Below are 11473 nucleotides of genomic sequence, written 5' to 3'. Positions count from 1 at the left end.
TGTAAATGAGAATTTCAGAGCTGGAGACACAATTGTAATTTCTATCAACACGAGAAGCAACTGCGTTATCAAGTGGAGGCAAATATAGTCCGACTAGGCACTGCTATTGGTAGGGTGAGTGCTGGAAGCGTTTGCTCAGCTGCCATACATTACGGTTTTCTTCTATATGTGACAGTATTTCGTAACTGCCAAGGCTGATCAACACCGCCTCACCTTCAGACTGACACTCTTCTTATCTCTAGAGCCCACATTGGCTTTTTTTAATCTACCTCTCCAAAGATTATAGCTCTGGGGGACTAAATGCTGCCTCTTAGATGAGAGGAAAAGGCAGGACCGGCATGCTCCTGCTGTTATGAAATGGTCCCTCAGGTCTCGACACGAGGCTTGTCCTTTCTAGCAGGTAAGGTACGAGCCCCAGATAGATAATTCTCAGTGGGAATGATGCCTGTGAGGGTGGCCTTCTTCATTGCAGGTGACTAGATCTCTAGAAATAACACTTACCTTATTAAAAATAGCATCTGTGAACTTCTGTAGTAATCTGCATCTCAATTTAAGATTCGAATCAAAGAAAGTCTGAAGTGGGCAGCCGGGTGAGGGAAGCACCTGTATCCAGAGAAGAGAGCTGCGGGCAGCTGATGTGGCCTCTGTCACTGCACCCACCTTGACTGCTCTGGTCTCACTTCCAGCTTCAGAGCTAAAGCCCTGGCACTCAGTTCCACAGCTACCACCTTCTGTACATCAGGACCAAGCTGCGTTCCCTCCCTGTTTGCTCGTGGGGAAGAGCAGCCCTGCTTTATCACTTTTCTCTGGGTAGGAAAGCTCGGGTGAGTGCATTTTACAGCCAGGGCTTGGCTCTGCCGTGCCTGATACAGACATGACCTGAGGCTGCTTAGTAACAGAGTCAAACCTGTGTCATTAAAGGACTGGATACCTCCTGAAAGGGGCTGCAGGAGCCTTCAATGCTATTCACTAGAGGGAGGGAAGACTGAAATCAGTGCTGGTGCAGTCTGTAGATTTGCCTGAGGCTTTGCCTTCCCCTAAGTGCTGTGTGTGTAATTTAAATTGCTCACCTCTTGTAACTCAACAGGAGCTTGCTGCTGCTGCATTAGGGTCTTCCAAGGAACAGCTCTGCTGTTGTTCAGTGCTGTTGTTCCTCCTGCAGAAGAGGTATGTCAGTGCTCTTTGGGCACTGAGCTTTGGGCTGCTCCAGCAGGGCAGTACTTTCTGGCATCGTGCTTTCTATGGATCAGGAGGAGCCCAGGAAAGCATCAGAGGGAAGCTTTACTGCAGGCAGTTCTCAAAGCTATGCAGGGGGCTGCAAAAACTGACTTATTCCCCTTTCCCCTCGGCTGTTAAATTCCAATTCCTAATGCAAAGAAGAAGCTTCTGATGCTTCAGGAGAGCAAAGTGCTAATGAGAGCTTGCCCTGGGACAGGAACGGGCTGGCTTTAAATCACAACCACTGCACTAGCACTCTCGTGACCCATCCCTTTTCTCCCTTCAGGTGGTGGTGGGAATCCTTAGCACCCGATCCTGAGCAATGCTTTCTGCCTGGTGCTCTGCCATGCCATGCAGAGTTTCTCTTGTTAACTTCACCCAGCTGCGTGGAGTAGGGATCACAGTAGGGATCACAGCTGTAGCACCAGGTGGGCTCCTCACAAATATTTACCCTGGATCTTGTCCACTGAAGCACCTGGGACGGGGCAGAGCCCAAAGCCTCAGGCCCTGCAGGGTGTTTTGGGGCTCTGCTCCTGCCTCTTCCCCAGAACAAACGAGTCCAAGTGTTGTTGCTGTGTTGCCTCATCCTACCAGAGAAGCTGTTAGCAAGCCATGGGGGGGCAGAAGCTGTCCAGGGCTTATTTTCTAATATATGGGAACGGCTTCATGGTTAAAATTCATGTATGTTAATTAGGTGTAGCTTTGTCTTGCATCCTTATCAGCCATGCTTATGTGGCAAGCAGCAGAGAGTAAGGAGCCTATTACTAATTCAGACCGTCCTTTATATTTTGCTGCTAGGCAGCACGAAGTTATGCACTGCCAGAGCCCACTCAGGTTACATTAATGTTGCTGGAATAAATGTGTAATTGCTGTTTGCTTCGTAGCTTTTGTCGAGGCTGCAGACTGAAGCAACGGGGAGAGGTTTGTGGACTGTAGGGGGTAATTAAGCATCAAAGTGAAAATATTGCTCAATAGTTGGGAGCTCTTTGCATTTGGCAATATTGAATTTTGATGGAGGATTCTTCTCCTTTGCGAAGGGAGTTTCTGGCCGTTCGGAGAACAAAGCAGCAGCCTTCCCCCTGCAATATGGTGCAGCACGGTTAGACCTAAAATGTTTGTGCAGTGCCTCTGATGCCTTTCTCCTCACCAGTACCAGGCGTTTTGCACGTAAGGAGGTGAGACCGAGCCACATTGTCACTTTTTTTTTTTTTCTCCTCCTCCTTGCTCAGAACTCTTTAACGTGTCAGAAGCCACCACAGCTGCTGCTGCTGCCCCGGGAAGCACCTGCGTGGCTGCTGCAGGCTGAGATGCTAGGGGGGTCCCCGTGCCACCAACGCCAGCTGGGTTTGTTTAGCCTGGAGAAGGCTAAAGCTGCAGGGGGTGGGGAATATAACTGAGAATCCCCTTCAATCCAGCTGCCAAATTGTGGCAGTTTGAGGGCAGGGTACAGCTTTTTCTGCCTCTGCACAGCCTGGTTTGTAGACTCGGCACGCACTCGGGGTGGCTGGTGGGGGTGGTTAGTTGCTGGGGTTCTCTTTGCGCTCCCAATAGGTTACGGACGACAACTTCTGCTCAAAAAGGAGGTGAAGGAGCCAAAATAAAAGGTGAAGGAGCGACTTGCTCTCCCTGCTACAATAGAGATTTTTAAATACTTCTACCAGCAGAGCCTTGTAGTCCCTGTGCGTTGGAAATGAGCTGCTTTAAAGCTTGCTCTAAAAGAATATTGAAGTGGCAAATCCATTTACTGTATGGAGGAAGCAAAAGAAGAAGCCCTCTCTTGGGATTCCCCCAGCAGGCTGGGCTCTGGCTGGGCTTTAGGGAGATTTTGCCCTTTCTTCCCTGCTTGGAGTTTTAAAGAAGGGGGAGCTCTGCAGCCTGCACTCCCTGCCTTGCAGCTTCCCTTTGTCGTGATTTCTTGGCAAGGGGTATTGATGCAAGAGCGTGTCTTTAATTTATCAGAACTGATTTACCTCTTCCCTAGGGCTGCAGCGCTGTCTGGCCGGGATCCTCCTCTGCACAGCCCTGTAGAGAACCTAAAATTCAAGAGATTTCACCAATTCAGAGAGTGCCTGAGCATTTCCTACGCTGGGGCTGGCGTGAGCTGACTCAAGGGCTGTGGGCTCTGGCAGGCACATCGTGCTGGCACGGCCCAGCCTGCGAGGCTTGCTCATGCAGCAGCTGCTTTCCAGATACATTTGATCCTTCTCTCCTGTTCCTTGGTTCCTTGAGGCTAGATCTTACTGCACTTACTTTCTGAGTTTTTTTCTGGCTGTAGGTACATCAGGAGGAGCGTTGCTGCGTACGGGCTGGAGGCATCCCAGCCCCAGACGGTGCATCTTTGCCAGACCAGCTGCTGCTGCCCTGTGAATGGAGACGGGCAGGGATGTGACTGTGCCTTGAGATTTTTATTTAATTTTTTTCTGCACCACCTCTGTTCTGCACCAGACAGGCTTTTCTGTGGGTGCCTCATATTCAGAACTCTATAAAGTTGCCCAGATTTCAGTACCTGACCTACTAATACTGCTGATGAGCAGCAATGACTGCACGCTGAGCTTTTTGCTGAACTAGTTTACTCTCAGAAACCCTCCCTCTGCATTAGGCCCCATACACAAAGGATTATTTCCTTGCAGATCTGAAGCCATTCATAAGAGAGCAGCTTATTCACGGATGCAATTAGAACACTTGTCTGACTCATTACTAGGGTTGATGGTAAATCAAAGAAATATTCAGTGTGTTCCTATAATTATTCTTGGTGATTTGTTGGATTGTTTTCCTCTTGGATCTGGTCTCGGTTTTCTTTTGCTGATATTCTGCGTTAAAAATCTTGCATAATCGCAAGGATCCAGCTTGGTGGAGGATGCCCACGGATTCATTCACCTGGCTCACAGGAGAAGTGATGGGAGCTGAGGCCAAGCAGTGAAGGTCAGGGCATTGTGTGTGCTCTCCCCGTGTCGTATTGGGTATTTACTGGCTTTTCTTTGGAATCCAGCTCTGGTCCTGAGACTGCAAACAGGCTCTTCACGCTCTCCAGGGTTTGTGCAGCAGTTCTTCCGTGTGAGTTGCCCAACGCGCCTTGCTTAGCTTAAGATGTGTGGCAAGAATTTGGCTTCAAGTGGGATCTGTTGAAGAAATGAGTCATTTATCCAGAGCCTAGGTAATAGCTTGTCTGGAACAGGCAGGAAGAACAGACACCTTCCAAGAAAAGACGTGAGAAGGGCTTTTCTCAGGATATTTCAGGTGAGGCCACAGTAGAGACCAGGCTCTGCTGTGCTGGGGTGGTGGAGGCAGCAGGAAACCGCTCTGCAGTGCAGAGGTGAGCTCATAAGACACTGTGCAGACGTTTTATTTATTTTCTATATACCTACACATCAGGCCTTTGCTCTGCAGAGTCATTCGCTTGTGCAGCACAGCAGTAAGCTCTGCAAAGGTCAGGAAATGTTGATTTCTGCTCTGGCAGCCTGACTGTAACCTGTAAAAGCTGCCGGAGCAAAGGCAAGCTGTTTTCTCACTCGTGCAGGTTGTTTCGTGTGTCTGATCCTGGGGCTGCTGCAAGGGAGCAGCCAATGCTCAGCCTGATGGGCACTGGGCCCCTCTCCCAGATCGATGGTCTGAGTTCAGGAGTGACTTGAGGGATGCAGAGAGGTGGTTGGTGCTGGCAGTCCTTCCAGGCACGTGGGTGAACACAGCTCTTCACCCAGTGCTGGGCAGCAGTGAGTTTGCTTTGCCTTTTGCTCAAGGCACGGTGACAGTCCTACAGTCCTTCAGCCTCAGCTGATCTGAGACGAGCAGCTTCAGTCTTGAACCAGAGCATTACCAGCAGGTCACGGAGCAGAGGAGGGTGGAACAGCTGCTTTTTAGTCGTACACACTTTTCAGAGCCTGAACTCACCCTTGTCTCTGTAGGTTCCTCTCCGTTTGAAAGGCCGTGCTATTCAGGATGTGCCTACCAGCAGCTTACAAGCTTCAGCTTAGACTTGAAAAGCATCGATTCCTGTTCACTTCTTTCTTTGATGTAAAGAGCACTTCTGCAAAGCAGTTCCTTGTTCTGCCGTGGAGCAGGACATAGCTCACTGGGCTCCGAGCCTTTAATGTTGAGAATGCAGGCACGATAGCAGTTGGCAAGCAACAGGTACTTATCTCCCCCAGCACACGAGGGAGGGCAGATTCTGCAGGCTGTGACTTACTCATGTGTTATGTGTTTGCTGCTCCTACAAGATCCAGTTCCAAAAAAAGCTTTCAGGAGATGACTTTTTCTGCAAAGTTCTTTTTTTTTTTTTTTTTTTTTTTTCTTAGCAGAATACAAGGTCTCCCCTAAAGCAGGATGCAGAGCAATCACGCCTTTAAGGTGGTCAGATAGCAGCAGCCAGGCTCTCCCTTCTACACAGTTTGCTGCTGTGCCTGCTGAACAACCCTAGCATTTAGCCCCTAGACATGTAGGAAATCTGGGTGCAGTTCAAAATTGGTGTTTGGCTTGACATAAACTTTTAATGTTAAGGTGACATGCAGCCTGCAGAGGAACAATTCCAATACTGAAGTCAAAAAGTTGTTGGATTTTTTCATTTATTTTTTTTCCTGCTATGCTGTAGTGCCTCTGCATGGGGCTGGGAAGCTGGATGTTGTCACATTGTGCAAGGTTTTGCTGAGCAGAAAACCCTCGAGGAATTGCATGGTGAGCTGGAGAGAGAGCAGCTATCAGCGTGTGGCTGCATCCTGCTAACAAATCCTGCTGGAACGAGGTTTGTACCCAGCTCAAAATGCCAGTGCAGCCCCAGCTGCTGGCAGTGCACCACGCTGTACTGCGCACACGTACTCTTACTGCTTGGAGTTAGTTCCTTCACACGGGACGGGATTGCCAAGAACATGAGCTGTATTATGGTCTGGCTTAGCTCTTCCAGCCTGGCCAGCCTGTGGGAGCCCGTTAGGTGGAGGGATGCAGAACAGCAAGAAACCTTGAAGGAAGGCTGATCCTTCCCCCAAAGCTGGCAGAGCTGCTGCCGAGATGCTTTCAGGCTTTGAGCAGGCAGGACTGGACAAAGGGCAGACTGATCCGATGTGAATGCAGGGAATCAGGGCAGCTATTTATACTTCTCCTGGGGGGATGTTGGGTCAACCATTTCCCACGAGCTCTTAATTCCTTTGTTCATTTTCTCCTGTTCGTAAGAACCTCTCCAGAAAGTCTTTAGGAGGTGTGTGGAGGCTTCCTCCTCTGTTTGTGCTGTCACACACTTCACACTCCTGCTGTGGAGGACTTCTGAAAATCATCAGTAGTGAAAGAAAACCCTCAGACATGGTCACAATCAGACAAACGTGGGTCAAAATCTTATTCTTTAGGGGAAAAGGAGTCAATGCCGAAAGCCTCACCATCAGCCCAGTACTGATGGACTATCACTGTGACTAGAACTGAGTGTGCATGGGAGAAATCTTCAGAGTTTTCCACAATCTGTTTCTCACCTGGTGCTTGTGGTTGTTTGTCGTGGCAGGGAGCTAGAGCCTTTCCTCAAAGGGCTGTGACATGCAGGGAACTCCAGAGGCTGGAGGTGTTCTCATCCCTCTGTTCCGTGCAGCATCCTGGATGCTGGTCTGGAGGAATGAAGTCCTTACGTCCCATGCACCAAATCCTAGAGCCTAATACCATGCTATTTTTCCTCACCAGGCTTTTATTTTAGTTTAACAGGTGAAATAAACCTCTTTTTCCCTGTCCCAGGAAGAAAACTCAGTCCTGATACCTTATAAAGGATCCAGGCTTCAAACTGCTCAGTACAGAGCTCTGTACCTAGTCCTGGAGAGCTGCTGAGCACAGACATAATAAGGCTTCTTTTCTTTTCCGTGTGGACCCTGAATTACACGGAGGTCTGTGTGGCATGTCCTGCGGTTAATACCGCTCTTGGGAGCTGACAGGGTGGGGGAAGGAAAGCTGAACTGTCTCTCCCCTTAGCCAGGCAACCAGACGTGCATCTGTGCAAGTGTGTGCTGGCAATACTAATCAAAGGGCTGCTGGCACAGCCCTGCCCAGCAAACCCTCTGGTGTATTGTAGCAGCCCGTTATTTTGCTGATGGCCACGCAGCTTCCTAAAAGCCACCGACCCCTTCTTGATCTTAATTTGATTCTGGCAACTGGACAGGGGCTGCGGTTTCTCTCCTGTCCCAGTTCCACAGCAAGTCCAACGCTTTCTGCTGCTGTAAACGAAAGCTGAGCAGCAGAGAAGCTGAGAACTTGTGGGGAAAGCATATGTGGGTGAGCAAATCTCATATAGGTGGTAAACTTCTAAAATATTTTCAGGAGCCCCCCTTCTGCCTCAGCCGCCATCTCAAAGCACTACAACAGCCTGGTCTGTGTCCTGTCCCACTACCTAGATATTAAATACCTCAAAGAGGAGGAAATCTCACCTGTCTCTCACGTTATCTTTCCTATCTGACCACCTCTGTGCCTCTCCTCCCTTCCTTTCCGCAGAGATAAATCAAGGGCCAAGAACGTCTTCGTGCAGCACAGGCAGTGTCACAGGGCTTGGCTTGTGGAGCCTCCCCGGGCCAGGCCCTGGCGTGCTGCTACCTGCCAGAATAAGCAAGTTTAATTACCTGCATTAATATTCAGACCATGAAGTCATCAGTATTTGTATTTATGCGTTTATAGAAATGAAACAAGCTTCCCAGAGCGCTGCTGCTGACAGCGCATTCCCCCAAGGCCCTTCCTGGGAGAACCATTTGCCATTTTGCATACATACATTTCAATTAATTACAATAGGCTGATTGATTAAATGAAATAGGATGATTAATTAAGTGACAGTTGTAGAAATCAGCTGGGGTCAGGGTAAACATATGGAAAAGACAAGTGGCTCGCTGACAATTCGATTTTCACTTCAGAACAAGGGGTGTTAGATATGGGGGTTTTGAGCTCTTCCTGGGATCTTATTTTTGGTTAAAACGAGTCAGAACCTCATAAATCTGTGAGTGGCAGACGCTGTTCAGTGAAAAGCAAAGCAGCAGCAGTGCCAGGAGCCCCGGTATCTTCTCTGTGCACTCCTCTTGGCCTCAGCTGCACGCCCCAGCCTACGCAGCTCTCTCTCAGCTGATCTGGGAGCCGCAGCCATGAGAGGTTAATGGGTCTGCTCTGAGCTGGGAACCGCTCTGGCTTCTTACATCAGCTCTTCCCATCTGTGCACACACCCAAATTGCAGCCCCACGCTGCGACACCCAGGCTGCAGCGGCGCTCAGCCTGCCCCTGCGCGCATCCATTGGCAGCTGGCAGGCTGCCCTTCTCCCCGCTGCACCTCCTCTCCGAGCCCTCCTCTTCCTCCCAGCATGGAGTAGGTGAAACAGGTCCTGTGCTTACCATCTGATCCACTAAGAGATGGGAAGCATTGCTAGGGAAGAGACAGCATCGCCTAAAGAATATGCGCAGCCTAGCAGGGGTGCCTGAGGGGCTGACCTCTCTGTAAGATGCTTGTAAAAATCTCAAAGAAGCAATGCTCCGTGCACTTGCAAACCTATCCTGGACTTGAGTCAAGTTCCTCCTGGAACAGCTCCTGTTCTCCAGCACGCCCAGAAGTTGGATTGCTCCAGGTTGCTTTCCTGCCCTCTGCCTTTTGGCCAGAACAGCAGGGTTGCTGCAAGGAGCTAGCAAATACCAAACGATGCCAGGGCCACGTGAGATGTGAGTGAAGCTGGTAAATCCCACTTGGGGAAGGCACAAAACCTCATGGGAGCTGAGCCTTCAGGTAAGGCTCCAAGTGCTGCCAGGATGCAAGAAACGCAGAGTTGTTCCTACTTCTAACCTCTGTGAGGCTGTGCGCTACGTTCGGAGGGCTTTGCACGAGGAAAAGATAACTTTGGGAGGGTGCTTGTAGAAGATCTCAGTGGACCAGATCACTGCATCGAAACTCAAAGGCAGAATTTGGTTATCCCTGTACCAGATGTCATCGACCAGCCCCCCTGGCACTGAAAATATGCAGTGGTGCTTGGTGCCCAGAGTCGACCTGAGTGTGGCAATGTGGTTGAGTCTGCACAGCCAAGGCCAGACCAAAGAGAACAGACACCAGAGAACAAAGAGAACAGACTCCAGAGGCTGCTCCAGAGGTGGAAGGAGTGGAAGAGTCCAGGTGAAGTGCCTGGGACCTGTGGATCTGATGTTTTCCATCTCCCAGAGGAGCTGGACCTCATTAGGTAAAAGGAGGCGTTCCCAAGCCAATCAGCAATCTATGAGTATAGAAATATTCACGTTTCTTTTTCCATATCCCACTGGGAGCTTCCAGTGGATGTTACAAAACTCAACACACAACTATGCTCCTCTCCCTCTGCTCACCCAGCCACGGTGGCACCGAGGTTTCCACAAATTGATTTGACCCATTTACCAGCTGCGTACTTGTCTCCAGCTCCCTCCGTTGCTCAGGGGTAATAAACTCTTCTGCGGTTCCGGCTCCGAAGCGAAAACACCTCTCCAGCGTGGGAAAAAACGGCAACCACACCAAAACACCTTAGCAGGGAAGGATCCAAGCCCACTCAATGCAATCTGCCCTTCCCATCCTAGCAGAGCTGACTGATTGCTGCGGCAAGGCTAAAGCAAGAGTCCAGTGTTCCCATGGTAGGCAGCTGGCTTTTTTTGCTCCATGCTTGGCATTTTCTGCCAGTGGACAGCACTGGCTGCCAGGGATGCAGGCAGTGAAAGCTGCCCCAGCATCCAAAGGGCACACGAAGTGAGCTCAAAGAGCACGAGCCCCAGCGATTTTATTTTATTTTTATTTTTATTTTTTTTCCTGGAGAGCCACCACCACAATGGAATCGAAACATTTTCCTGCCAAAAGAGAATTTGGCATTTCTAAGAGAAATGTTAAATTGCTGCAGGCTAATTAGAGACCTTAACCCCAGAATTAAGTCCTGGGGTGGAGAGGTAAGAGCCCAGCTTGAGAAGCTGCATAATGAGCAGGCATTAACAGCCAGGCACACAACTGGAGGAAGCAGAGGGCGGCATGAGAGTGTCTGATAATCTCACAGATAAATATACGGGTAGACACATTAATATGTAGGCAAACACTGCTCTGCTCAGTATACTCAGTAATTATCTCAGGGATCACCTAATCTATGTCAGAATTCTCTTTGATTTAGCTCAGTTCCAAGCTCCTCTATAAAATCAAGCAGCATGTTATTCCTGGTAGATACTGGATCCGCTCTCACTTGTAAGGCACAGAAAACAGCATTTCCTGACCTTTTTGGTGGTTTGTAAGGATAAATTCCTGGTTTTGCAATAGTGGCAGGGGCCACAGGAGACCTGTGAATAAATTCTGTGATCTGGATGTGTTCAGCACTCTCCCCTTGCTCCAGCAGCTCCTGCAATGCTCCAGCACTGTTTTTTGTGCCACCCTTTTAGTTAATGCTGACCAGTGGTGCAGAGGAGTACCTGCTGGCTTAATGGTGTCAGATACATTCATTAATTATCCCCCAACCGACTATAAGACTGATTACAAAGACCTAGGATTTTAATTTCCTTAAAGCCTGCTTGGCGATGCTGGGAAGTGAAGAGGGTTCCTCGTGTAAACATTTAATGAGTTAAACCACTTCTGACAGCAATTACACAGCATCTCATACTTACATTCCTTCTTCAGGCAAAGACCAAGGTCAAATCAGTAATTAAAGCATATCAAGGAGCCCGTATGAGTGGGATCCAGAGGGAGGCCTGCCCGCAGTTTTATTCTCTTGCATTTCCAGCAAGGCACGCTATCGACGTGTGCTATGCCTGGAAATTGCTAAGCAGGCTGCTCTGCTACAAACCAAAGAGAGAAAGCAAACAAATCATAGGAAAATAATCCTGAGTCCTCGGTCTGTGACTTTTGTTGTTTGACCGCTGCTGCATGTACCTCGCTGTGCTAATGAGCAGTCATAAATATTCCCCCTCGGAGTCAATAACGCGTTTTCAGGAGCCTGCAGAGCAGTGCAGGAAGGGTGCCCTGAGCTCCCGCTTGCTCTGCATTACATCAGCCTCTGGTACCTTCTCTGTGCGGTATCTCCAAAGCGATGTTGCCTCTTCTTCAGCAACGAGCACTAATGCAACGGAGTAAAAGGCAGATGAGATGTCTTCAGGTAGGGTCAGCGCTGCATTTCCAGCGTGGTTCTCCTGTAGAAGGCTCGGATGGGCTACAAATGGGGTTTTGTGTCAGAGCAGTGGAAACAGGAATTAACGTACACAAGAATGAAGGCTTCAGACTTTCCCTTTCTCCTTCTTATGCTCTCCTTGTTAAATAGAAACAGTGCCAGCTAATACCTGA

This window comes from Netta rufina (assembly GCF_964035555.1).
Source record: "Netta rufina genome assembly, chromosome: 24".
In the NCBI taxonomy this organism is placed as follows: domain Eukaryota; kingdom Metazoa; phylum Chordata; class Aves; order Anseriformes; family Anatidae; genus Netta; species Netta rufina.
The sequence above is the reverse complement of the archived record's forward strand: the minus strand, read 5'-3'. Positions refer to the sequence as shown.